Source organism: Rhipicephalus microplus, chromosome 7 (genome assembly GCF_043290135.1).
Source record: "Rhipicephalus microplus isolate Deutch F79 chromosome 7, USDA_Rmic, whole genome shotgun sequence".
Lineage (NCBI taxonomy): Eukaryota > Metazoa > Arthropoda > Arachnida > Ixodida > Ixodidae > Rhipicephalus > Rhipicephalus microplus.
Genome location: NC_134706.1, coordinates 125,626,277 through 125,649,704, shown reverse-complemented (window position 1 = coordinate 125,649,704; position 23,428 = coordinate 125,626,277). Strand labels below are relative to the sequence as shown.

Below are 23,428 nucleotides of genomic sequence, written 5' to 3'. Positions count from 1 at the left end.
AGATAGATAGATAGATAGATAGATAGATAGATAGATAGATAGATATTGCTTTATTAGAAAGACATGATATACGAATGAGCGAAAGGAGCAAATGCAGAGTTCTTGAGTTCGAGTTTTCGCGAGACGCCTCGTGTCTAGATGGTTATAATGATGTAAAGCCAAGATATATGCCATGAATTTATTATACCCGATTTGTTGCATAACTCTTTTCATTGTGGCTTACAGGCAGCTTAGACGGTGAGTAGGTTCTGATCGCACGGGGTAATAGATCGGAGATGGCGGATAGACCAAAGGCTTGGGGTTTTTTTGTTTGTTTAGTAACCTGTTCATGCCTTCGGCCAGCGCGGAGCGTCGGCCATGCATCGGCACACACAGGCGGCAGAGATAGCGAGGACAGGTGAAAGGTGTGTTAGTATCCCGTCCATGCTGTTATCTCCAAAAGAGCGCGAATTATTGGCATAGACAAGTGTTTTTTTGTCTCGTTTTTTTTTTCATTTTTGCTTGCTTTTTCTTTTCCCTTCTTTTTTATTTATATTGCGGCTTCAAGGACTGCTTATATATGCTCTGGTTCTGCAAAGAAACTTCAGTTGTCAGTGAGCGCTTGTCTTGATCTCTTGCTTTCCCGTGTTTTTATGTGCGCTCTGTTTTATGAAAAACATTGATACACAGTTTTGCAGGAAGTGGGCACGTTGCTGGTCCAAAGGTCGCGGGCTCGATTCCAGCCACGGTGGTCACACTTTGATGAAGGCGAAATGGCAGAGGCCCGTTTTACTGCAGACTGTCAGGTTGAAAAGCACCAGGTGGTCAAAATTATCATGTCTCTCATTAACGGTGCATCTCATAATCAGCAATCTTATCTTGGTTTCGGGACGTAAAAAAAGATAATACTAAAACTGCATCGCGAATGTCTCCGCAGTAGCCGCCAACTCACACGCTCATTGTGTGAAAAAGAAAAAAAAACTGTCTTGTTCGCAGATAACGACAAACTGGCTTTTGATCTTACGGAAGCCTTTCGTACGAACTTGTGTGCGAAAAATGCATGAGACTACCTTCGGTGGCTCTAGCAAATAACAAATTCTTTTTTTTTCATTCTGTTTAGCCCTATCTTTGATGCTCGCGTATCAAATTACTTTCGACGGACATGCTCTATGTTGGTTGTTGGGTACTTATATATTTAGTGTAGATTTAGCACTCGCCTGTCTCTTTTTTTGCCCCTATCTTCTGATGCGTTAACAAAAAAAAAGTCAAACATGTTTAGCTTGATCACACGCGACATCGTCTCGCCTTCAAGCTTGCCCGTGCTCAACCTGCTGGGGTGTTCTTGGCTGAGGATTGAGTGGTTTTAACTTTCTGTCTTGAACGACAGCATTCCCGTGGCACTGGTACCTACAAATGGAGGCTTCATCAGACTTACAAACCCTCAGGTGGTTCAAAAGGAACTTAAGACAACTTCAAACCATTTCCAGACCATCACAGATGTGCGCCCATTTGGGCGAGGAGGTATCGTGTGTAGGTCGCCGGATCAGACCTGCGTGCAGGATCTTCTCAAATGCACCTCCTTTGCTGCTACCCCGGTGAGTGCTACCCCGGTTAGTCCGATTCTATAGTTTATGTGTTTCTGAGTCTAACCATATCTCTAGTGCTCATGTCGGCTACTTCTCCTGGCCAGGCACGATCCGCCTGGTTAGCGTCCCTGCCGTCTAATGAATTACCGCTAGACTCCTTTTTCCGCAGTGGTATCGACAGCATTCCCGTGGCACTGGTACCTAAAAATGGAGGCTTGATTAGACTTACAAACCCTGAGGCGGTTCAAAAGGAACTTAAGACAACTTCAAACCATTTCCATACCATCACAGATGTGCGCCTATTTGGGCGAGGAGGTATCGTGTGTAGGTCACCGGATCAGACATGCGTGCAGGATCTTCTCAAATGCACCTTCTTTGCGGCTACCCCGGGATGTGCTTTTATTCCGCCTCACCTTGCATGCACCAAAGGCCTTGTACGGGGAGTCGACTCCAAGCTGAGTCCAGCTGAGACCCTAGACAGGCTCTCTGGAGCAGGCGTAATTTCAATTTACCTGTGTAATCGCCTAGTCAACAAAGAGAGGGTACCGACCAAATCTGTCATCGCGACATTTGTGGGCACAAAATGCCCGTCAGAAATAAAATTATGGCCACTGATCTTCCAAGTAGATCCCCTCGCTTCCCGTCCTATTCAGTGCAAGAACTGCTAGAGATTCGGCCACAGTGAGGGAGGATGTAAATCTAACGTTTGTTGTAGCACCTGCGGAGAGAGCCATCCTTCAAGCGAGTGTACTGCAACAGCGGAAAAGTGTTGTCTCTGTGGGGGCAGTCACTGCGCCGACAACTCTGACTGCTCCGCTCGTTCCCGGGAGGCTTAAATCTTAGAAGTTATTGATCGCCGCCGCGGTTCTCGACGGGAAGCCATTGACATATTTAGAGACAGGGCTTTTGGATACTCTGGTATTACAGCGCGCTGCACTTCCAGTATGGACTCAAACCTCGCGCAGGCTATTGAAACTGATGTGGAAAAGGCAGTGAGTAAGGCAATGTATAAACTCATATCTAACCTTTCCGACTGTTTAGTGGAAATTCTTTCAAGTCAGATTGGACAAACAGTACAGAATAGTACAGAACCTGCAGTGTTAGACATTACCAGCGATGCACACAGCTACGCAATGTAGAGTTGGATGAACTTTCTGCATCTGCAGGCAAGGCTAAGCAGTCAGTAACACAGGTGCACTTGGACCGACATTCACCTCAGCCGAGCTCAAGTACTACTACAGATACGGAACTCGATATACAAACTAATAAACGTACCAGATCCCATATCTTCACCGATCTCAAGTCCAAATCTAAACGGAATGAATCAGCTATTTCGCTTGAAGATGCTAACAAGGGCGTGACATGCGCCTCTGCGGTGCGCTCAACACCATGGGTCAGTTGAGGGTACTACAGTGGAACTGCCGTTCTATATTCTCAGCCCTAACCGACTTACATTACTTTTGCAACAGTTTTAATCTGGATATTATAATTCTCCAAGAAACTTGGCTCACACCAGATAAAAATTTCCATCTTGCAGGTTTTCGTTCTTTTCGATTAGATCGCCCATCACGTGGTGGTGGTTTATTGATCCTTGTATCAAGTAAATTATGCCATAGGGCGAAAACTTCTTTCCGAATGTAAGACTTGGATTGTGAAATATTAGCATTAGACTTGTGTCTCCCCGGATACCACCCTTTTTCAATCGTAAATTGCTACTTCCCCTCCGGTGTGCAGAGCACGCGTTATCTTGACAGCGTTTTGGTAGCATGTAGAAAGAAAATTGTACTCACAGGAGACTTTATTTCACATCATTTGTCTTGGGGTATAAGGACAGATTCTTGTAGTAGGCGACTGTGGTAATGGACTATTTATCACAACCTCTCCTGTCTGAATAAAGGTCATGTAACATTCGTCCGAGGTCAAACTAGCTCAGTGTTGGATTTAACGTTTTGCTCCAATGCAATCAAAGTTTTGTCATGAGCTGTTCTAGATTCGGCAACTAACAGTGCCCATCTTCCTGTATTTTTTGACATTACTTGTCCAACAATAAATTTATATCAGCCAAAACGCACATACATCAACCATAGCAAATTTCAAGCCTGCCTCCGTTCTGCCATTTCCAAGTTTGGAAATCCCAGTACTAAGGAGATTGCATCTAAGATTGGTTCAATGCTGGAGGGATCTAGAAAAAATTCTGAATTTTCTATTTCATCCAATAAACGATCCTACTCTCGTTGGTGGAACGATGAGTGTACGCGCGATTTTAGAAGATGAAAAGCCGCTTGGAAAAAAATGCTTATTCAGAGCCCAACAAACTGGAAGGACTATCAATTCCTTGCTGGCGTATTTAAGCGTACAGTGAACCGCGCGAAAGAAGAATACGACAGTAGACATTTTAATTATCTTTCTAAATCAAAATATAAGCGGGCTTTGTTCGCTTATCTTCGGACAAAAAAAGTACTGCCAGCACCTTTAACGTTGCAGTCATGTGTCTTGACGCCGGCAGAAATGAACACCTCTCTAGAAGACATAGCGCAAGGTTTAGAACGCCGATTTACTGCTAATTTTCTGGCTATTCAGTCTGTTATGGTAAACTTGCATGAATTTCCAGAAGTTTCTTTAGCTGAATTGAATCAGACAGTATTATGCTTACCGAGGACGGCTCCTGGACCAGATGGGATTACGAACTCTATGTTGAAATGTTTACTCCAGGAATCGCCTAATCTTTTGCTAGAACTAGTGCATTATTCGTTAGGGAACGCATGGATACCTCCAGAATGGAAACTTGCCAAAATTGTACTGTTGCTAAAAAATGAAAATTATGCATACACGTTGGATAACATAAGGCCGATCGCACTAACATCAAACTTAGTGAAATTGGTTGATAAAATCATCAATATACAAAATAATGAACTTATTACCATGAGGTCAATTCTAAGTCCCTGTCAAATTGGGTTCAGGGCTGGTTGTTCAATTTGGGATGCCCACGTTGACTTAGAAAGTCGGCTTCAATTAGATCGGCTACATAAAAAAATATGCAGCTTTAGTTACTTTAGACATCGCTAAAACATATGATACCGTGGAGCACTCTATTTTGATAGATCGATTAGAATACCTTGATTTTCCATCATACATAGTAGCGTGGGTTCACAATTTTCTTGCAGGCAGAAAATTTTATTGTTTTAAACATGGGTTTTCATCATCTACTCATACCCAAACGAGAGGAGTACCGCAAGGCTCGGTGCTTTCCCCGGTGCTATTTAATTTACTAATGAGCACCATTCCACGTAAACAGGATATAACAACTTATGTTTATGCAGACGATATCGCATTTTTTGCAATGGCAGATAACATTCAGGCCTTATATGAACGGCTGCAGACTTACCTTAATATATTGGAGAGCTGGCTCAATGGCAACAGCTTTTTGCTTAATCCGAGTAATTGTGTCCTCCTTGTTCTCCCGCTGCTATACCCTGCGACAATCTCTCTGTCTTACCATCATGAGGATATACCACAAGTGGAATCTGTTGAATACCTTGGAGTAATTTATCACACATCGCTTAACTGGCGACCTATAATCGAATATATCGCCGGAAAAGCTGTGCGGGCCATTGGCATATTACGTAGGCTAAGCAACTAACGCATAGGTATGAGAAGAGACACATTATTAATGATATATCGCATGTATGTTCGTCCGATTTTGGAATTTGGCTGTGTACTTTCCTCTGGAGTTCCAGCTTACAAGTTGCGGCCTCTAATTCTTCTGGAAAGAGAAGCTTTGCGCTTATGCCTTGGCCTTCCCAAAACAGTTGCCAACAATGTGTTGTATCTCGAATCGAGGGTCCCTCCACTTTCTTGTAGTATTCGGCTTCTGACTGTTCAGACATTCTTAAGAGTTTATAAATCACCATTACGACATTCAGAAACAGCCTTTATTTCCACCCCGGAATCATTTTTTTGCTGCTAGATGGCCGCGATTTCACACGCCACAAATTATATTTGTGCAAAATTTACTGGAGCCTCTAAACGTACGTATATGCGACATCATGCCGAGTCGTGATAATTCAGCCTCGGCGAAAATTCAATTCGAAGACATTTTTCCTAATAATGCCAAATTACTTCCCCATAATATTTTGGATGTTTTACTAAAAGATCATCTGCGCCGTATTACAACGAACGTTATTATTGCTACAGACGCATCGCAATACGACGAAAAGTCAGGGGTTGGTATTTTCAGCCCGATTTTAAATTGGATTTATTCCCTTCGACTATCCAATTTCATACCCGTTTTTGTGGCTGAGTTTCTGGCAGTAGTGCTCGCTTTACGCAAGTTAGATACAGCAATTACATGAGCTGTCCTAATAACAGATTCCCTATCTCCCTGTGCGGCACTTTCTGTTGGTGCTGATAATCACGTAACAAGGGCGTTCCGTGCACTAGTACATGCGCATTTGAGAAAAGTAAGATTAGTTTGGGTGCCTGGACATAAAGGTTTGTTTTTAAATGAAATAGCCGATTTCTTAGCTAAGTCGTCAATCAGTGAACCAGTTCTACCGCTCTGTCCACCATCCGCTTATGTGACTGCTGCTCGATTCGGCAGACGTACGCTTACGCAAGTCGTTAAAAGTTCAGAACTAAAACATACTCTACAGAATATCACCATTTATTATATCCCTGGCGAAGAGACTTTTTCCGCACTCGAAAACAAGAAGTAGCTATCACAAGGCTGCGTTGCCGGGTACCAAATCTAAATTTCTATAAACACAGGTCTGCTCAGGCACCTTCACCACTGTGCGCATTCTGTGATGAACTGGAAACAATAGACCATTTCTTTTTGACCTGCAGGCGGTTTAACACATTACGAAAAACACTATTAGAAATACCTTTACGTGGTATTGGTATGGACTTATCTCTGCCTGTCATTTTGTCTTTTGGAGCTTCCATTTCTGGTTTCTCTAATGCGACAGTATGCGTGGCCGTCCGGGACCATATTGATGAAACTAATAGGTTGACTAACTAACCAGCCTCATTAGCCTAACATGTCTACATAACTATATACGTATAAAATCAGATGATTTCTCTATTCTAATAAATTTGTTTCTGTAAATATTTGTATGCATTACATTAAGCACCACACTTGCCTAGGCTATCGGTAATCTTTCTGTTATACCTCCATCATTCCAAATCTGAACAGTAAATTTCAAAACCACTCAATTCTTGCCCAATCTTCCACAGTGGGTATGCACCACTAACAATAGGAGAACAACAACAACACGCGACAGTAAGGCCACCGGTCTGAGTTGATGGGCGCGCGCGAGTGGAGAGGGTTTCGCTTGGAGTGGAAATATGGTACTAAAGAGGAATGTTAAGCGCTGGGCGTTGCCCCTGCGTCACGGATTTTTACACTTTCGCGACTTATTCGACGCTGCTCTACAGCGTAGCTTTGACGTATTCTCACTGGTTCATTGTTCACATGAGCATTTCCTGTATGTGTGAAAGTGTTCGATAACGTTGCGCTGCAGGAGAATAAGTCGTCGCTTTACGCAAGTAAATTCAATCCGAGTGACAGCTAGAACAATCAGTGGGTAGACATCTCTTATCCTTTACGCAAAGGGAAACTATCTGGCTATTCGGGTGAAAATGGCGGCTGCGTGCAATAAAGCAAGGTCCTGTTGTCTGCGCATGCTCTGTCAAAGGGACTTCTCGCGGGTTCGTAGCATCACATTCAACACGTCCTTCGGAAGTTCTTTGCGGTGCTTACCGATGAAGCGGTCCGCTGCTCAGGAGCAGCTGGTACGGTACTCGGCTTCTGACCAAGAGGGTCATGGGTTCGACTCCTGCCGGGGTGGTCGCATTTCAGATGGAGGCAGAATGGTAGTGTGCTGTGTGACGTCAGCGAGCGTTACAACACCAGAGTGTCGTAATTTCTGGAGAACTACATTACAGCGTTTCTAATCATATTTTTGTTGTTTCGGGAAGGAAAACTCTCGATATTATTACATAGTAGACGCAGTGCGTAAAGTGGTAGGAGCTGCCCATTTCAACGTGGTCTCAGTGCTCTCAAATGACTAACACGATAGGCTATTAGCTTGAAATCTCGCCTTGAAGTAGTTGGTTTTATGCGATACTTCTATATATAGATAATACTAGTATTTGCGGACAATTCACTAAGCCCGTGTCAATGCTGAGGAAAGGATTGAAAATATTACGCTGTTGTACTGCGTGATTCACGAGCCACAGGGGTTCATTGGGCAAGTGCACGTGCTTTAGTCCTGTAAAAGGGGCTTACGCTACGCTTGCATCTCAAATCTCGGCACATTAAGGCCATGACTCACTTACTGAATGTAAATAATGTGACACATCGCATAATGTAAAAGCGGTACTTGCATCACGTGCATAAGCGCGATTTGCTGTTCTTCATTTTTTTTGTATGGTGAACAAGCCTCCTTTACGAGCAGACAACACGCCATTTAATATTGTGCTCTGACTCTGGTCGGTGTACAAATTCGCAATTTCTCGAAGTGAATTAACGGATCAGCAGTAGATCACAAGTGGAGAGTTCTTTTATCATTTACACGAATAAAGAGGAGTAATCGGTAGAAACTACTGCAAAGACCTTGAAGGAAGTTAAAAAAAAATATTACCATAATTGTTATCAAGACTGCATGTACTCTAAATACAGTGCGATAGTGCTCATAGAATGATGCTGTCTTCGCATATTCATATTTTACAAGGAGAAGTTTCATGAGTATTCACATTGAAATAAAAACTAAATTTTTCACGTTTCTTTATATACACTAATAAAGTTCTACAAGAAATTAACACGTGTGCATACCCGAAGGCAGATGTGGGGTTATTAAGCTTTTGAGAAAATTTTGAACTATACAATGCACGTTTAAAGTGTGAGTTGCAGCTAAAATAAACATTCAGAGAATATTACGTGAGTCTTTGGAATTAGTAGCCTAAATACATGTATGAGGTAAAAATACATCTAATCATTACGATTACACAACGACCGACGCTTTACGCATGAAGAAAATAGGTTACAGGAAAAGAAAAATGTAAAATATTAGTATCGCCTTGGAACAGTAGAACTTGAAAATGCGAAGTATACGTACTCTTAAAATTGAATTCGAAGGTAAAATATACGTGGAATCGTCAATGAGTAAGGTAAAAACACAGTATACTGTACTGATGGGAGACTTCAATGCAAAAGTAGGGAAGAAACAGGCTGGAGACCAGGCAGTAGGAGATTGTGCCATTGGTTCTAGAATCGCCAGAGGAGAGCTACTAGTAGAATTCGCAGCGCGCAATAATTTACGAATTTTGAATACCTTTTACCGAAAGCGAGTGACCCATAAGTGGTCATAGAGGAGCCCTAATGGCGAAAATAAGAACAAAATAGACTTTACACTGAGTGCACACCCACACATCGTGCAGGATACGCAAGTGCGAGGAAAGGTTCGATGTAGTGACAATAGAATGGCGTGGCCCCGAATTCGCCTAGACTTGAAAAAGGAACGACAGAAACTGATATGCAAGAAGCCAATCAATAAGCTAGCCCTGAGAGGAAACGTACAGGAATTTAGAGCCTCACTTCAGAACAGGTACTCAGCTCTTATAGAAGAAAACAGCCATAGCTTAGATACAATGAATGATAACCTCACGAGTATCATTGAGGAGTGTGCAGTTGAAGTTGGAGGTACAGTAGTTAGGACACTGGCAAGCTGTCCCAGAAAACGAAGAATCTCATAAAGAAGCGTCAAAGCATGAGAGCCTCAAGTACAACAGACAAAATAGAGTTGGTAGAGCTTTCGAAGTTGATTAATAAGCGTAAGTATCTGATGTAAGGTATATTATGAAAAGAATTGAACACGCTCTGAAGAATGGAGAAAGCGTCAAAGCAGTGAAAAGAAAACGTGGCATAGACAAAAAGCAGATGTATGCACTAAAGGACAGGGCAGGCAAACTAACAACCAATATAGATAGGATGTTAAAATTAGCAGACCAGTTTTACAGAGATCTGTATAGTAGCCAGCACAACCACGACCTTAATATACGAACTAGCAGTAACCCAGATGACCCCCCCCCCCCAGTAATCATAGAAGTCAGAAAATTCTTGGAGAGCATACAAAGAGGCAAATCTGCTGGTGAGGATCAGAAAACATCAGATTTGCTGAAAGATGGAGGACTGACTGTGTCAGAAAATTAGCGACCCTGTTTACGAGGTGTCTCCTGATGGGAAGAGTACCAGAACCTTGGAATAATGCTAACATCATCCTAATACATAAGAAATGAGATGGCAAGGACTTGAAGAATTACAGGCTGATCAGCTTGCTCTCAGTAGTATACAAGCTATGTACAAAGGTGATTGCTAACAGAATTAAGACAACATTAGAATTCGATCAACCTGAGGAACAAGCAGGATTTTGAACAGGCTACTTAACAATCGACCACATTCGTGCCATCAATCAGGTAAAAGAGAAATGCTCAGAATATAATCAACCACTATACCTAGCCTACAAAGAATACAAGGAGGCGTTTCACTCAGTAGAAATATCAGCAGTCATGCAGACACTGCGGAATCAGGGCGTCGATGAAGCATATATAAACATCCTTAAAGAAATTGACAGGGAATCAACTGCTACCATAGTGATTCATAAAGACAGCAGCAGAATACCAATCAAAAAGGGTGTAAGGCAGGGGGATAATATCTCCCCATGCCGTTTACCGCGTGCTTACAGAATGTTTTCAGAGGCCTAGAATGGGAACAGCTGGTTAATGGAGAGTACCTTAATAACCTGCGCTTCGCCGATGACATTGCATTGTTGAGTAGCTCAGGGGACGAACTGCAACTCATGATTACGGAGTTAGACAAGTAGAGAAGGAAAGTAGGTCTTAAAATACTTCTGCAGATAACGAAAGTAATGTACAACAACCTCAGAAGAAAACAGTGCTTCGACATAGTAATTGTGCACTTGAACTTATAAAAAACTGCCTACTTAGGACAGGTAATAACCGTGGAGCCGAACCATGAGACTGAAGTAACTAGAAGAATTAGAATGGGGTGGTGCACATTTGGCAAGGACTCTCAAATCATGACAGGTAGATTGCCGCTATCCCACAGAAGGAAGTAATAGAACAGCTGCATCTTGCCGGTACTTAGCTACGGAGCATTAACCTGGAGACTTACAAAGAGGGTTCAGCTTGAATTCGGACAATGCAGTGAACAATGGAAAGTAAAATGGTAGGTGTAATCTTAAGAGACAAGAAGAGAGCAGAGTATTTCAGGTAACAAACCGGGATTGAGGATATTATAGTTAAAATCAAGAAGAAGAAATGGACATAGGCCGGGCATGTAGCGCGTAGACAGGATAACCACTGGTCATTAGGGGAATTAACTGAATTCCTAGAGAAGGCAAGCGGGTTAGGGTGAGAAAGAAAGTTAGGTGGGCAGATGAGATCAAGAATTTTGCGGGTGTAAAGTAGGTGCAGCAAGCACAGCACCGAGCTGACTGGCGGAACATGAAAAAGCTCTTTGGCCTGCAGTGGGCGTAGTCAGGCTGATGACGATTGTGATAATGATGATACGTGAAAAAGCGCATGAACAGTCCAACATGCATTCATTGATCTTTATCAGATGATTTTGATTCAAATTGTTAAATTCAAAACGTGATTCGCATGTTTGAGGCCATCATAGAGTACTAAAACGTCTCCACTTTGGAAATTACCTACTCAATGGCAAGCCATGCTCTCCCTCCCCCTACGCACTAATATCTCAACGCACTATCAAATATATTAGGTATACGAAAAGAATAACGCACTCTAAACCAGGCTCACGCACCATTACCTTAATTTGTTTCAGTTTTTCTTTGAAAAACAGAAACCTAATAGTAGTTTTTACCCAATGGTTACAGGTTACCCGATGGTTATGCTGACTTTAGCCTTTACATTGACTACTTGTTAATCAAATGAGCTACATGGACCGTGCTTTTGTCTTCCATTGCAACCTCGCAAGCAGAGATTGGAGCTAAGTAAAACACGACTACTTCAGCAATCAGACAAGCGTGCTTTAATGCAGAATTCAGGCCCCGTGAATACTGAGGATCCCGGTTTTTTCTAACCACTCCGAAACATTTAGACAAGAATGCGTATATCAATGAACCACATAAAATAACAGCCTAAATATATTTATTCATTTAAGGTCTCACAAGCCAATCGATTTATTTAATGCATTCGCACAGTGACAAGAAAAATAAACCATGTGTGACACGACAATCAAACAAATGAAAGGCTTACTGAAACAAGAGTTTTAGTTTGCTGACGGAACTGGTTGTCAAAACTAAAATACCCTAATTATTCAGATAATATGAACAAAATATTGTGTGAACTAAACGTTTCGCTTTTGCAGAGAATGCGTGATGAACGCTTCTCTTTTTTATGAAGAAAAGGATGTGTTCTCTTTCGTCAACCTTCATAGAAACACACCTGGCACCATCGCTGATGGAAGTGTTTGCAATCCATAGGGGCGCATGATATTTTGGCTAGCGGGGGGGGGGGGGGTGCACTTGGTATTCGTGCACAAAATTAAGTTAATGTGAAGCGTAATCGCATCTCATGTCTTAATTGTTTGTTGCTTACAATTAAATACAAAAGCGCTGCGAACTATTTCAGGCTCACAGAGTGAAGTGTTCATTGTGCATATAGACATGTGCGACTTCAAAACTACTGATAGGGATGTTTTAAAACAATTTTCAATTTCTATTCGTTTTCCATATGAAATTGAGAAAGTCTTGAACAGAAAGTGGCAATCCTCTGTTGATGAAGTTTCGGGTCCTCTGTACAAGACACACCGTAAAGAGAGAAATAGTAACCCCGTGTACATATAGCGATTTCATGTCGCATGAACTGTGTTGAAATCGGCACCTAAACAATGCTGTTGTGGTCGCTGGCAGTTACTGCTATAATTGATGTCAGTTATAGTCTTATTCGTAAAATAAGGAAGAACAAATACTTCGCGTTTTATTTATTTTTTCACCAGGAAAGCACAAGTCGTCACCGTCACGAGCGAGCACATCAACTCCTTTTCGCAAAGTGTCTGGCTTCGGGCCAGCACAATTCCTTCCGCCGAAGAAACATGCGAAAGTGAAACAAGCGGCTGTGTTTACTTTGCCGTCAAGAGCGTCGTAACATTCTCCCGCAAAACCTATTCGTACCGCACGCTGATTGATCTAAAGAATCTTCTCCCCCGGTGAGTCTCGGCATATGTGCGCGCTTTTTAGACTCTCTGTCTTTATCGCGTGGTTTTCCAGAAACATGTATTAGGGCTTGGTATTGCCTCATAGCCGAGTGACATACGTAACACGCTGCGCTTTCTCGAGAGCGATAACTCAGTTTTTCCCCTTTGTTTTGCTGTGACTAACATGGCGTTATCAACAGCTGTCCACTTGTGTCAACGTGGCTGGTCGTTGCTATGGGTACCTCCTTTAATGGGTGTAGTGTAACCGTGTGGCTATAAGTCCCGAGCGCCGTTCGATGTCCGCAGTTCTAGCAATGCGACCGGTGCTGCATTAGTTGCCTTATATCTAGATGTAAGTGGTGAGGTAACACATGGAGCCACTCTAACATTTCATAGTTACTGGTGCGGACAACTAAGCACAGGCCGCCAAGTTTATAGAACTTATTCTAAACTAAGACGACCTAATTGCTTCTTGCCAATGAGTATCGTTATTTTGCCGATTAAGGAGTAACGTATCCCTGATATAGCCAAAATGTGCTGACACAAGCAGATGTCTTAAGATTGAGCTGTCTAATTGAAGTGATCGTAGCAACAGAAGAAGTGACCCTTGTCAACTAAATTCACAAGCAAGAAGTTATTCAAAAGGACTATTAGTGATACCGATGGACGTGATAACACTTCGATGGCATCAGCGATTATCAATCACACATGTTTCACTCACCCTGAGGCGCAGAAACTGCCAATCTGTTCAAGCGGATTTTCTTCTTGTGCTCCAACGCGTACTTCTGACGTAAGACACGGACGCATGCATCTTATTTCCAAATGCATTTCGATAAGCCACAAAAAGTTTATAGGCAGGTATTGCCGCGCGTGTTATCAGTGTTCAACCTAACACTTGAACGTGGCCTTCACCTGTATACCTTAACATACTATTCTTGTCACGAAACTGAAGAAAACTGCAACCACTGGCAAACTCACGTTTGCTCACTGAATGGAGACGTGGTTAGTTCATAAAACGCATTAGAGTAAAGGCTTTCAGTCATTGAATCCTCCTGCGAGTTCTCTCTGGGCGAAGGGAAGCGTTGAAAGATGTGTCGCTCACCGGGATGCTCGGTCACCACGCAGGGCGGTGATAGCTTGCAGAAGCGAGGGAGAGGAGAAGCGCCGAAATGTGCCCGCCTCAGGTGGTGGTTCGGCCAGCATTGAGTACGGCGGCCGCGAGGCACACCCGAACAACTCGCGCTCTGCTGGCGCCATCTGTCGCCGCTGGCACCAACGACTTTTCAGGAAGGGCCCTCAACACGCGATACACTTGTTGCGTCAGACGGAGGTGTTGAAAGCAGTCGTGAACGCTCTCTTTGAGCGCATTTGTCTATTTATAGCTATAAATATCAAGCGTGGTGAAGGACGAACAACACAGGGTGGAGGTGGTTGAAGATGGCATTGTGTGCGATGCTGAGTGTAAACACATTAGATTGCATGTTTTCACATTTGCCAGCATGTATGCTCTCGAAGAATATATACATTTTTCGGTAAAACAATTCATACCTGTTTTTTTTTTACCAGAGTGGCGTTACTGTACCGAACATCGTTATGCAGCTGTCGATAGAAATAGCTGCTCTTGAAACAATAATTTTTCACCCATCATCTATATTCATGCTCACCGACATAAAATAAACGCTTCTTCATTGATTGACTAATTTATTGATTCATTGATTGAAGACTTACAAAAATTCATCTAGCGCCAAGATTGTGTTATCTGTGAATTTGGTTATTCTAGTGAAGTAACAATTACATATGAGCAAGCTGGTGGGATTCAGTGGTTTAAATGTTGCAAGAACAGCGAGCACAAACGAGCAATACACCCAGCACCCGTCCTTGTGTATATTTCCTGTGGGCCGTGTTCTCCCACTCTTTTTAAGTGATTATAGTGAACTGGCAATTTGAAGCATCACCAGCAGCACGAGCTATGTTCATCGCTAAGAGCTTGCTAACTAGCAACTGTAGCTTCTTTATTGACTCATTATTTAGAGAAGCACATTTTTGTATACGTAGATAGTAGGACGCCTTCAAAACAATACTCCATGCCCAATTATTAGCACTGTACCTTTGCCCCGCCACGGTGGTCTAGTGGCTAAGGTACTCGGCGGCTGACCCGCCGGTCATGGGATCAAATCCCGGCTGTGGCGGCTGCATTTCCGATGGAGGCGAAAATGTTGTAGGCCCGTGTACTCAGATTTGGGTGCACGTTAAAGAACCCCAGGTGGTCAAAATTTCCGGAGCCCTCCACTACGGCGTCTCTCATAATCATATAGTGGTTTTGGGACGTTAAACCCCACAAATCAATCAAATCAATCAATCAATCAGCAATGTACCTCTCTATTTGACATATAACAATTTTAGTGGGGCTAAAGCGTGAGTTGCAACGTGAGTAGCCAGCATTTACAGAGGTGTATTAAACCACGAAAAGAAGCATAGATATTAAAATCTACTGTAATAGCACTGCTTAACCAAAGCGCTTATATTCCAAAGTGAAGTTAAGACAAATACGTTGTTGAATCCATGTTTATTATAACCGCTACTCCACAATGTACACATTTGACGAAAAAAAAATCCTTGGGTGCTTGTGCTTTTTGATCAAACAATACCGGCAGGATTTCCGAGAAGTGCCTTTCTAATGTGATATCTTGTTGTTCTGATGATGCATTCTTTTCTGCACTAAAAGTTCGTACCAAGCGTCCCCATGTAGAGTCACTGTCTTTCCCCTGTAGAGGCTGCCGCTTAGGTCTCATCGTAGCAGAGCGGCAAAGCCAACGAGGCAGCGTGAAGGGCGAAGATCGTATACTTCGCTGAAAACAGCTACGCCCTTATAGCCAGAGAGTGCGATAGTAGTGTCTCTTACCCGATATAAGTCGTAGCGCTAGACAGAGCATTAGCGATGAAGCACCGGACGAGCAGAGTTGCCGCTCAAACGAAAGAAAAGCACTCCAATCAAAGACTCCAACTATCGTTAAACATCTCATGGAAGTATTCACTCGATTACATCACGAGAATAGGCCCAGTCATATTTGTTCTGGGCAGTTGCTTGAACCCTACAGCTACTTGAAAAAGAGGCAGAGGCAAACAAAAGACAAGGAGGCTAACCACGTTGTACCTAGTTTGCTACTCTACACTGGGGGAAGTTTACTGTTCGTATTAACGTTGGCAAATAGGCTTGCCTGTTGCTCAATTTTAAAAATATTTGGCCGAGAACCTTATGTAACAGCTGCATATACATGTAATTGTATCGTTTTGAACCTTTTTATTCAGATTGTCATCATCAAACACGTTAGTCATAAATTCTTTTCGTTTTGTTCTTGTTCAGGTTCTCTTTTGTCTGCCAGCCACTATGGCGTATTGGCCGACATTTGAGTGGCCTTATAAAATCTTACGGAATTTTACAGTAACGGAAGTAATAGAGAAACACAGAAAGAATTTTAGGATGAAGTTTCGAAGCTCACTCAAATGTACAAATAAAAATGGTTCTGTAGTATTGTGTAATAAGTTGAGTCAATGAATTCCTAATAAAACATAAATAAACAAACATGTGCATGTTCTTTTTCTTCTACGTACGTGTTTATTATTATTATTATTATTATTATTATTATTATTATTATTATTATTATTATTATTATTATTATTATTATTATTATTATTATTATTATTATTGTTATTATTGTAAAGAAGAGGAAGTACTCCGGCGCAGAGGCAGCAGCATCAAGTGTGCAGCAGCGGCTCGAGCTCGAAAATTGCGGCTGGTGCATCGCCTTCCAAGCATCAACCTTCCTGCTTAATAAATCTCCTTTATAATTGGTGGAGGTGCCGGGGACCGTCCCTTACACCTTCCCGCTACCATCCTGGAACTCCGTTCTCGACGGCTACCTTCTGCTATGCCGGACGCCGATCAGCAGACGCTTCCATCTCTTCCGGCCACCTGTCCAGGAAGTGTTCCTCAGCGGGAGCCTCCAATCTTCAGTGGAACAGATGACAACGACGTTGAAGAGTGGCTCTCGACTTTCGAACGGGTGAGCGCTTTAAACAGATGGACGGACGCGGACAAGTTGACACGCGTTTCATTCTATCTCGCGGGTGTAGCCAGCCTTTGGCTTAGAAACTACCAGGCAGACGTCCGAACGTGGCCGCAATTTAAAACGTCGATTGTAACAGTCTTCGATCGACCTGCCGTCCGAAAACTTCGTGCCGAGCAACGTTTACGCACACGCGCACAAGAAACGGGTGAAACCTTCACAAGTTACATAGAGGACGTCGTCGATTTGTGCAGACGCGTGAACGCCGAAATGACGGAAGCTGAAAAATGTAAGCACATCCTCAAAGGGATTGACGACGACGCTTTTCAAATGCTCTTGGCGAAAAGCCCGACCACTGTTAACGACGTAATTAGCCTCTGCCAAAGCTACGATGAATTGCGGAAGCAGCGAGCTCTGACAAGACGTCCTCCAGCGCACGATTTGGCATCGCTGTCTAATGTGATCAGTGGTCATGACCACGCGTCACTAATAGCCGAAATAAAAGCATTTGTCCGCGAAGAAGTTGCACGACAGCTTTCCTTGGTGCCTTTCACACCAGAAGCTACCACAACTTTACCATCGTCTCTACGTGACGTCATTCAAGGAGAGGTCGCCGAGGCCTTAAAGCTGCTCGCGAGCCTAATCTTGTGGCTGCTCCTCTCACCTACGCCGCGGCTGCAGCCATGCCAACTCGCAAGGCGCCTGCGCCTCCGTTCCAGCCTCGCGCGAGCTATCCCCCAGCTCCAGTTCACTGGACCAGCACTAACACCGCCAACCCGTGGCGCACCCTCGATAATCGCCCGATATGTTACGCTTGTCGATACCCCGGACACGTCGCAAGGTATTGTCGCCGCCGGACGTATATCACCAGTGAAAACCGCCGTGAGCCTTTCTTCCCGCTTGACTCCAACGCGCGATACGGTTCCTCCACTCCAATGCCAGCCTGCTACCAGGACGACCACCGCCCTCGGCCGGGACGTCTGCGCTCGCCCTCTCCACGCCGCCGCTCGCCTTCTCCTATGCGTCGACGGCCCGCACCTAACGAGGAGGAAAACTAGACGACGCAGTTCCTGAGGCAAGAACTGCGCAAGTTTTGGTTTGCCCAAGTCCTCATTTGTCACCTACCAATGTTATTGATGTGTTCGTCGAAAATATCCCTACTGTCGCTCTTGTAGATACCGATGCAGCTGTTTCGGTTATAGATGCTGGGTTTTGTCGCTCAATTCGTAAAGTTACGACGCCTTTCTCCGGATTATCGCTTCGCACAGCCAGTGCTCAACCTGTTCAACCGACCGCAGTATGTACAGCCCGCGTGACAATTCAGGACGTTCTGTATACGATAGAGTTCGTGGTTCTTTCATCATGCTCCCATAATATTATTTTGGGATGGGACTTTTTGTCACGTCATAATGCCGTAATCGACTGTGCTAGGGCTGAGGTCGAATTTTGCTCACTGGATGACCAAGCGTCCGTCGACACCCAGTTTGCCGCTAAACTTGTCGTTAGCGATGACACCTACATCCCTCCATGCTCTTTTGCGTTCGTGCCAGTTTCATGCAGCGCCATATCCGACGGCACAGTCTTCTTCACACCATCTCCAGTATTCGTCGCCTGAAGAGCCCTCCCCCTGCCTTTTGCTGCTCTCAATCTTGTAGAAGGGTCAACCACAATGCCAATTTATAATCATGAGTCGTCGTCTTTATCCCTACTTTGTCACGAGTGCCTTGGCCACGTCGAGACAATCAGTTGTTCCAGAATTATATCCGTCCCCGATGAGGTGCCTTCTACCTCCGTCTGTGAACTGGCTGTCGTCTCAGCGCCTGACTCAACGTCGGCAAACATATTTCAACCATTCATCGCTGCAGATTTGACATCTTCGCAGCGTTCACAACTCCTCACCATTCTTGAGAGCTACCGCCACTCTTTCGACGTTGAACAAACATCTCTCGACCGTGCCTTAGCAGTAGAACACCACATCGACACTGGGTCCCACTCACCGCTGCGACAACGACCATATCGCGTGTCCGCTACAGAACGCCGCGTCATTGCTGACCAAGTAGACGACATGCTTCGCAGAGGCGTCATTCGACCTTCACAGAGCTCATGGGCGTCTCCGGTGGTTCTCGTCAAAAAGAAAGACGGCTCTAATCGTTTCTGTGTCGATTTCCGGCGATTGAACAAGATCACGCAGAAGGATGTCTATCCACTACCGCGCATTGACGATGCTTTGGACAGTTTGCAGGGTGCCGAGTTCTTTTCCTCGTTAGACTTGCAGTCAGGCTACTGGCAGGTGCCTATGGCGGAGGCCGATCGCCCCAAAACCGCTTTTGTCACGCCAGACGGCTTATATGAATTCACCGTCATGCCCTTCGGACTTTGCAATGCACCTGCAACGTTCGAACGAATGATGGATAACATCCTGCGTGGACTAAAATGGAAGATATGCTTGTGTTACCTCGATGATATCGTGGTCTTCGCCCCTAACTTTGACACACACTTACGTCGCCTTCAGCACGTCCTTACTTGCTTAACTAACGCCGGTTTGCAATTAAACCTCAAAAAAATGTCTATTTGCCATGCGTCAACTGAACATTTTGGGCCACGTTGTTTCCAAGATGGCATCCTTCCGGATCCCGAGAAATTGCGAGCTGTTACGGCGTTTCCTAAACCTGCCAACATCAAAGAACTTCGAAGTTTCATTGGCTTCTGTTCGTATTTCCGGCAATTCGTCCGAAACTTCGCGTCTATTATATCACCTCTCACGCAACTCTTCAGCAGCTGTTAAGACCTCATATCGTGGTCCCCTGCCTGCGACGAGGCTTTCACCACCCTGTGACGGCTTCTTACGACGCCACCCATTCTACGCCATTTCGATCCTGAAGCTCCAACTGAAATCCACACCGATGCCAGTGGTGTAGGCCTGGGTGCTGTGCTCGCACAGCGTAAAACGGAACATCAGGAATACGTCGTGGCATACGCTAGTCGCACACTTACCAAGGCTGAGAGCAACTACAGCGTCACAGAAAAGGAGTGCTTGGCCATTGTGTGGGCCCTTGGAAAGTTTCGCTCATATCTATATGGTCGTTCTTTTGACGTCGTGACCGACCACCACGCGCTGTGCTGGCTTTCGACGTTAAAAGACCCATCTGGCCGCCTCGCTCGCTGGGCGTTGAAAATTCAAGATTACGACATACGCGTGGTTTATCGGTCAGGACGAAAGCATACTGACGCCGACGCCCTTTCCCGTTCCCCCCTGTCCCAGAATGCCACAGCTGACTCCACTTGCGATTCCACATTGTCAGCGCTTGACTTTGACACCATTGCTATCGAACAACGCAATGACCCGTGGACTGCGTCTCTCCTCAATCATCTCTCCGACACTTCTGAACTCCCAAAGACGCGAACGCTTCGGCGCCAAGTTCCACACTTCTCGATACGTGACACGCTTCTCTATCGACGTAACTACGCACCAGAGGGACGCAAGTGGCTGCTCGTCGTTCCACGAACCCTGAGGTCGCAGATTTGTTCCTCTTTTCACGCTGACCCACAATGTGGCCACGCAGGAGCCTTCAAGACCTACGAAAGGATTCGACATCGCTACTACTGGCGTGGCATGTATACCTTCGTCCGCAACTTCGTCCGCTCTTGTGCCGAATGTCAGCGCCGAAAATCTCCACCACACGCCTCCGCCGGTGAACTGCAGCCTTTACCATGCCCTTCCCGACCCTTCGAACGGGTTGGAATAGATATTTATGGGCCACTTCCATTGACTCCGACTGGCAACAGGTGGATAATAGTTGCTATCGACCACCTAACGCGCTATGCTGAGACCGCTGCTCTTAAAACGGCTACAGCACAGGAGGTTGCCACTTTCCTACTGCGTCATTTTGTGTTGCGTCATGGAGGCCCTCAAGAACTCCTCAGTGACCGCGGCTGCGCCTTCTTGTCCGAGGTCATTGAAAAATTGCTCGCTGAGTGTGCTATTGTACATCGCACATGTACCGCTTACCACCCACAATCCAATGGGGCTACCGAGCCCTTTAATCGTACTCTCGGTGACATGCTATCTATGTATGTGACGCCTGACCACTCTAACTGGGACTTAGTTCTCCCATTCATTACATACGCCTATAATACGGCAACGCAAGCGACAACAGGCTTCTCCCCTTTTTACCTCCTCTATGGCCGTCACCCCTCCCACACCATTGACGCCATTTTGCCCTATCGACCAGACGCGTCCGAGTGCCTACCGATCTTGGACGCCGCCAGACACGCAGAAGAATGCCGCCAGTTAGCTCGTCGCTTTACCTGCGATGACCAAAACAGGCAAAAAGCAATTCATGATGCCCAAACCTCAACTCCCATTTTTCTTCCGGGTTCTCTTGTATGGCTGTCAGTGCCGCATCGCACACCTGGGCTCTCTTCCAAACTTCTGCCAAAGTACGATGGGCCATATCGTATTGTCGAACAAACTTCGCCAGTAAACTACCTCATTGAGCCTCTTACGCCACCATCAGACTTGCGACGTCGCAACCGCGAAGTTGTACACGTCCAGAGGCTCAAGCAATACCACGGTTCAACGCCGCCTGCCCAGGACTAAGTCGCCAGGATGGCTCCTTTTTTCTCCGTGGGGCCAATGTAAAGAAGAGGAAGTACTCCGGCGCAGAGGCAGCAGCATCAAGTGTGCAGCAGCGGCTCGAGCTCGAAAATTGCGGCTGGTGCATCGCCTTCCAAGCATCAACCTTCCTGCTTAATAAATCTCCTTTATATTATTATTATTATTATTATTATTATTATTATTATTATTATTATTATTATTATTATTATTATTATTATTATTATTATTATTATTATTATTATTATTATTATATTATAATTATTATTATTAAGCAACAAGCTAACTGCCCTGTATTTGTTTTCGTTTTCAGGAGATTTTGAGAGGTTCATGTTGTCGCATACTACTTTTTTCTGGAAAACCGTGCATTTGATTGCTGAAGAGGAACAATTTAGCAGATACCACGTCCCTTGAGAATCGACGTGGGGCAAAACATGCGGACGGAAAGTGACGATGTAATTTTTTTATTGCGCGACACGTCATGAAATATCGCTAAATATATGCATAAACGTATTGCACACACGAAAATCTGTTGAAGAACCGCAGACTAAATTACCAGTTCTTTTCACTTGCGCAACGATGCCGACAGGAACATGAGTATCAGCAAGAGCATAAGCGATAAGCTGATATGAAGCGCTGATGGTAGCTCTGAACACGGCTACATAAATGAACTTCAGTGAATGGCACCTAACTATGATAGACGTAAACCAAACGATACGGCTGTAATCATCATCATCATCTTCATCATCATCAACCTGACTACGTCCACTGTAGGACAAAGGCCTCTCACACGTTCCACAAGTTAACCCGGTCCTGTGCTTGCTGTTGCCAATTCATACCCGCAAACTTCTTAATCTCATAAACCCACCTAACTTTCTGTCTCCTCCAACCCGCTTGCCTTCTCTGGGAATCCAGTTGTTTATCTTAAGGACCAGCGGTTATCCTATCTACGTGCTACATGCCCGGCCAATGTCCATTTCCTCTTCTTGGGCCGAATTCACAAAGCTTTCTCTTTGGCTACGCATTTTCTTAGCCAATAGTTCTCTTATCTGGAGGGATTACTATAGCGCGGGTATGAATTCAACTTATTCGGCACTTAAGAGGGCAAGGAGGACACATGATAGCCGATGAAACGACAAGGAAAGAAAGAAGTGTGTGCCGATAATATCAAGGTAGCACGCAAAGCGTCTAGCATCGAGAGTATACGATGATAGCCAATGATTTGCTGCATCTAAGTTTCAGTTCCGCGAGCGTCTGCTACAGCGCTTACGGGATGCCGCGTACGTTGTAATAGACGTTTTGGTGGGCTGTGCAAAGCCAAGCACTCGCCTTGATTTAACGACTGTAGCTAAAAAAATAGTTGCTCGATGGCCTTAAGCCACCGAGCAATCCATGCACTATCTCGCCAAGTACAAGTAAACAACACTCGAGGTGTACCACATAAATAAAACCACACATAAATCGATGCATGCAATGTTTGAAAATCTGCCTCGAATGTCTTCCCCTATTTAACGCGACCAGTTACCTTACATTTCATTGAAGCTGCACTGCTACTTAACTAATTCGGTGCAATCTAGCACGGTATAGTGGTGAACGTAAGGGTGTTTTGTACCTATAGTCAAAGGTAGCCTTTGTTACAATATTCTTATTACAAGGCACATGAGCGACTTTGTTGCCTGCAGACAAATTGTGCGGAAATAGATAACAGCAGTAATCAAATTAAATTGTGAGCGCAATTTCGCTGGTTCCATGCACCGCAGCGTTTTTATAAAGCCGGAATGCGAGAACGTGCATACGCTTACGCTTAGGTATATGTCTACGTAAAATGAGGGAGACTCGTCGGGAGGTGTCTCAGTGCTAATGCTTTTCACAAACCCGGTGCAAATATTTCGTCCAGCGTTGTTTGAGCGCGCAAACAAAGCAAGGGACGTGTATACGAGTC

The 23,428-nt window shown here is 44.5% G+C and overlaps 2 protein-coding genes across 2 annotated transcripts in view; both read right to left on the bottom strand.

Annotated features, from left to right (window-relative positions):
* Positions 1-13,999, bottom strand: part of LOC142767858 (guanylate cyclase 32E-like) — a 288,413-nt gene extending 274,414 nt beyond the window's left edge. Inside the window, exon 1 of the mRNA XM_075870104.1 lies at positions 13,907-13,999. The gene's annotated coding sequence lies outside the window, so the exon portion shown is untranslated. The remainder of the gene's footprint in view (positions 1-13,906) is intronic.
* Positions 1-23,428, bottom strand: part of LOC142767620 (angiotensin-converting enzyme-like) — a 240,802-nt gene that overhangs the window by 94,043 nt on the left and 123,331 nt on the right. The window lies entirely within an intron of this gene.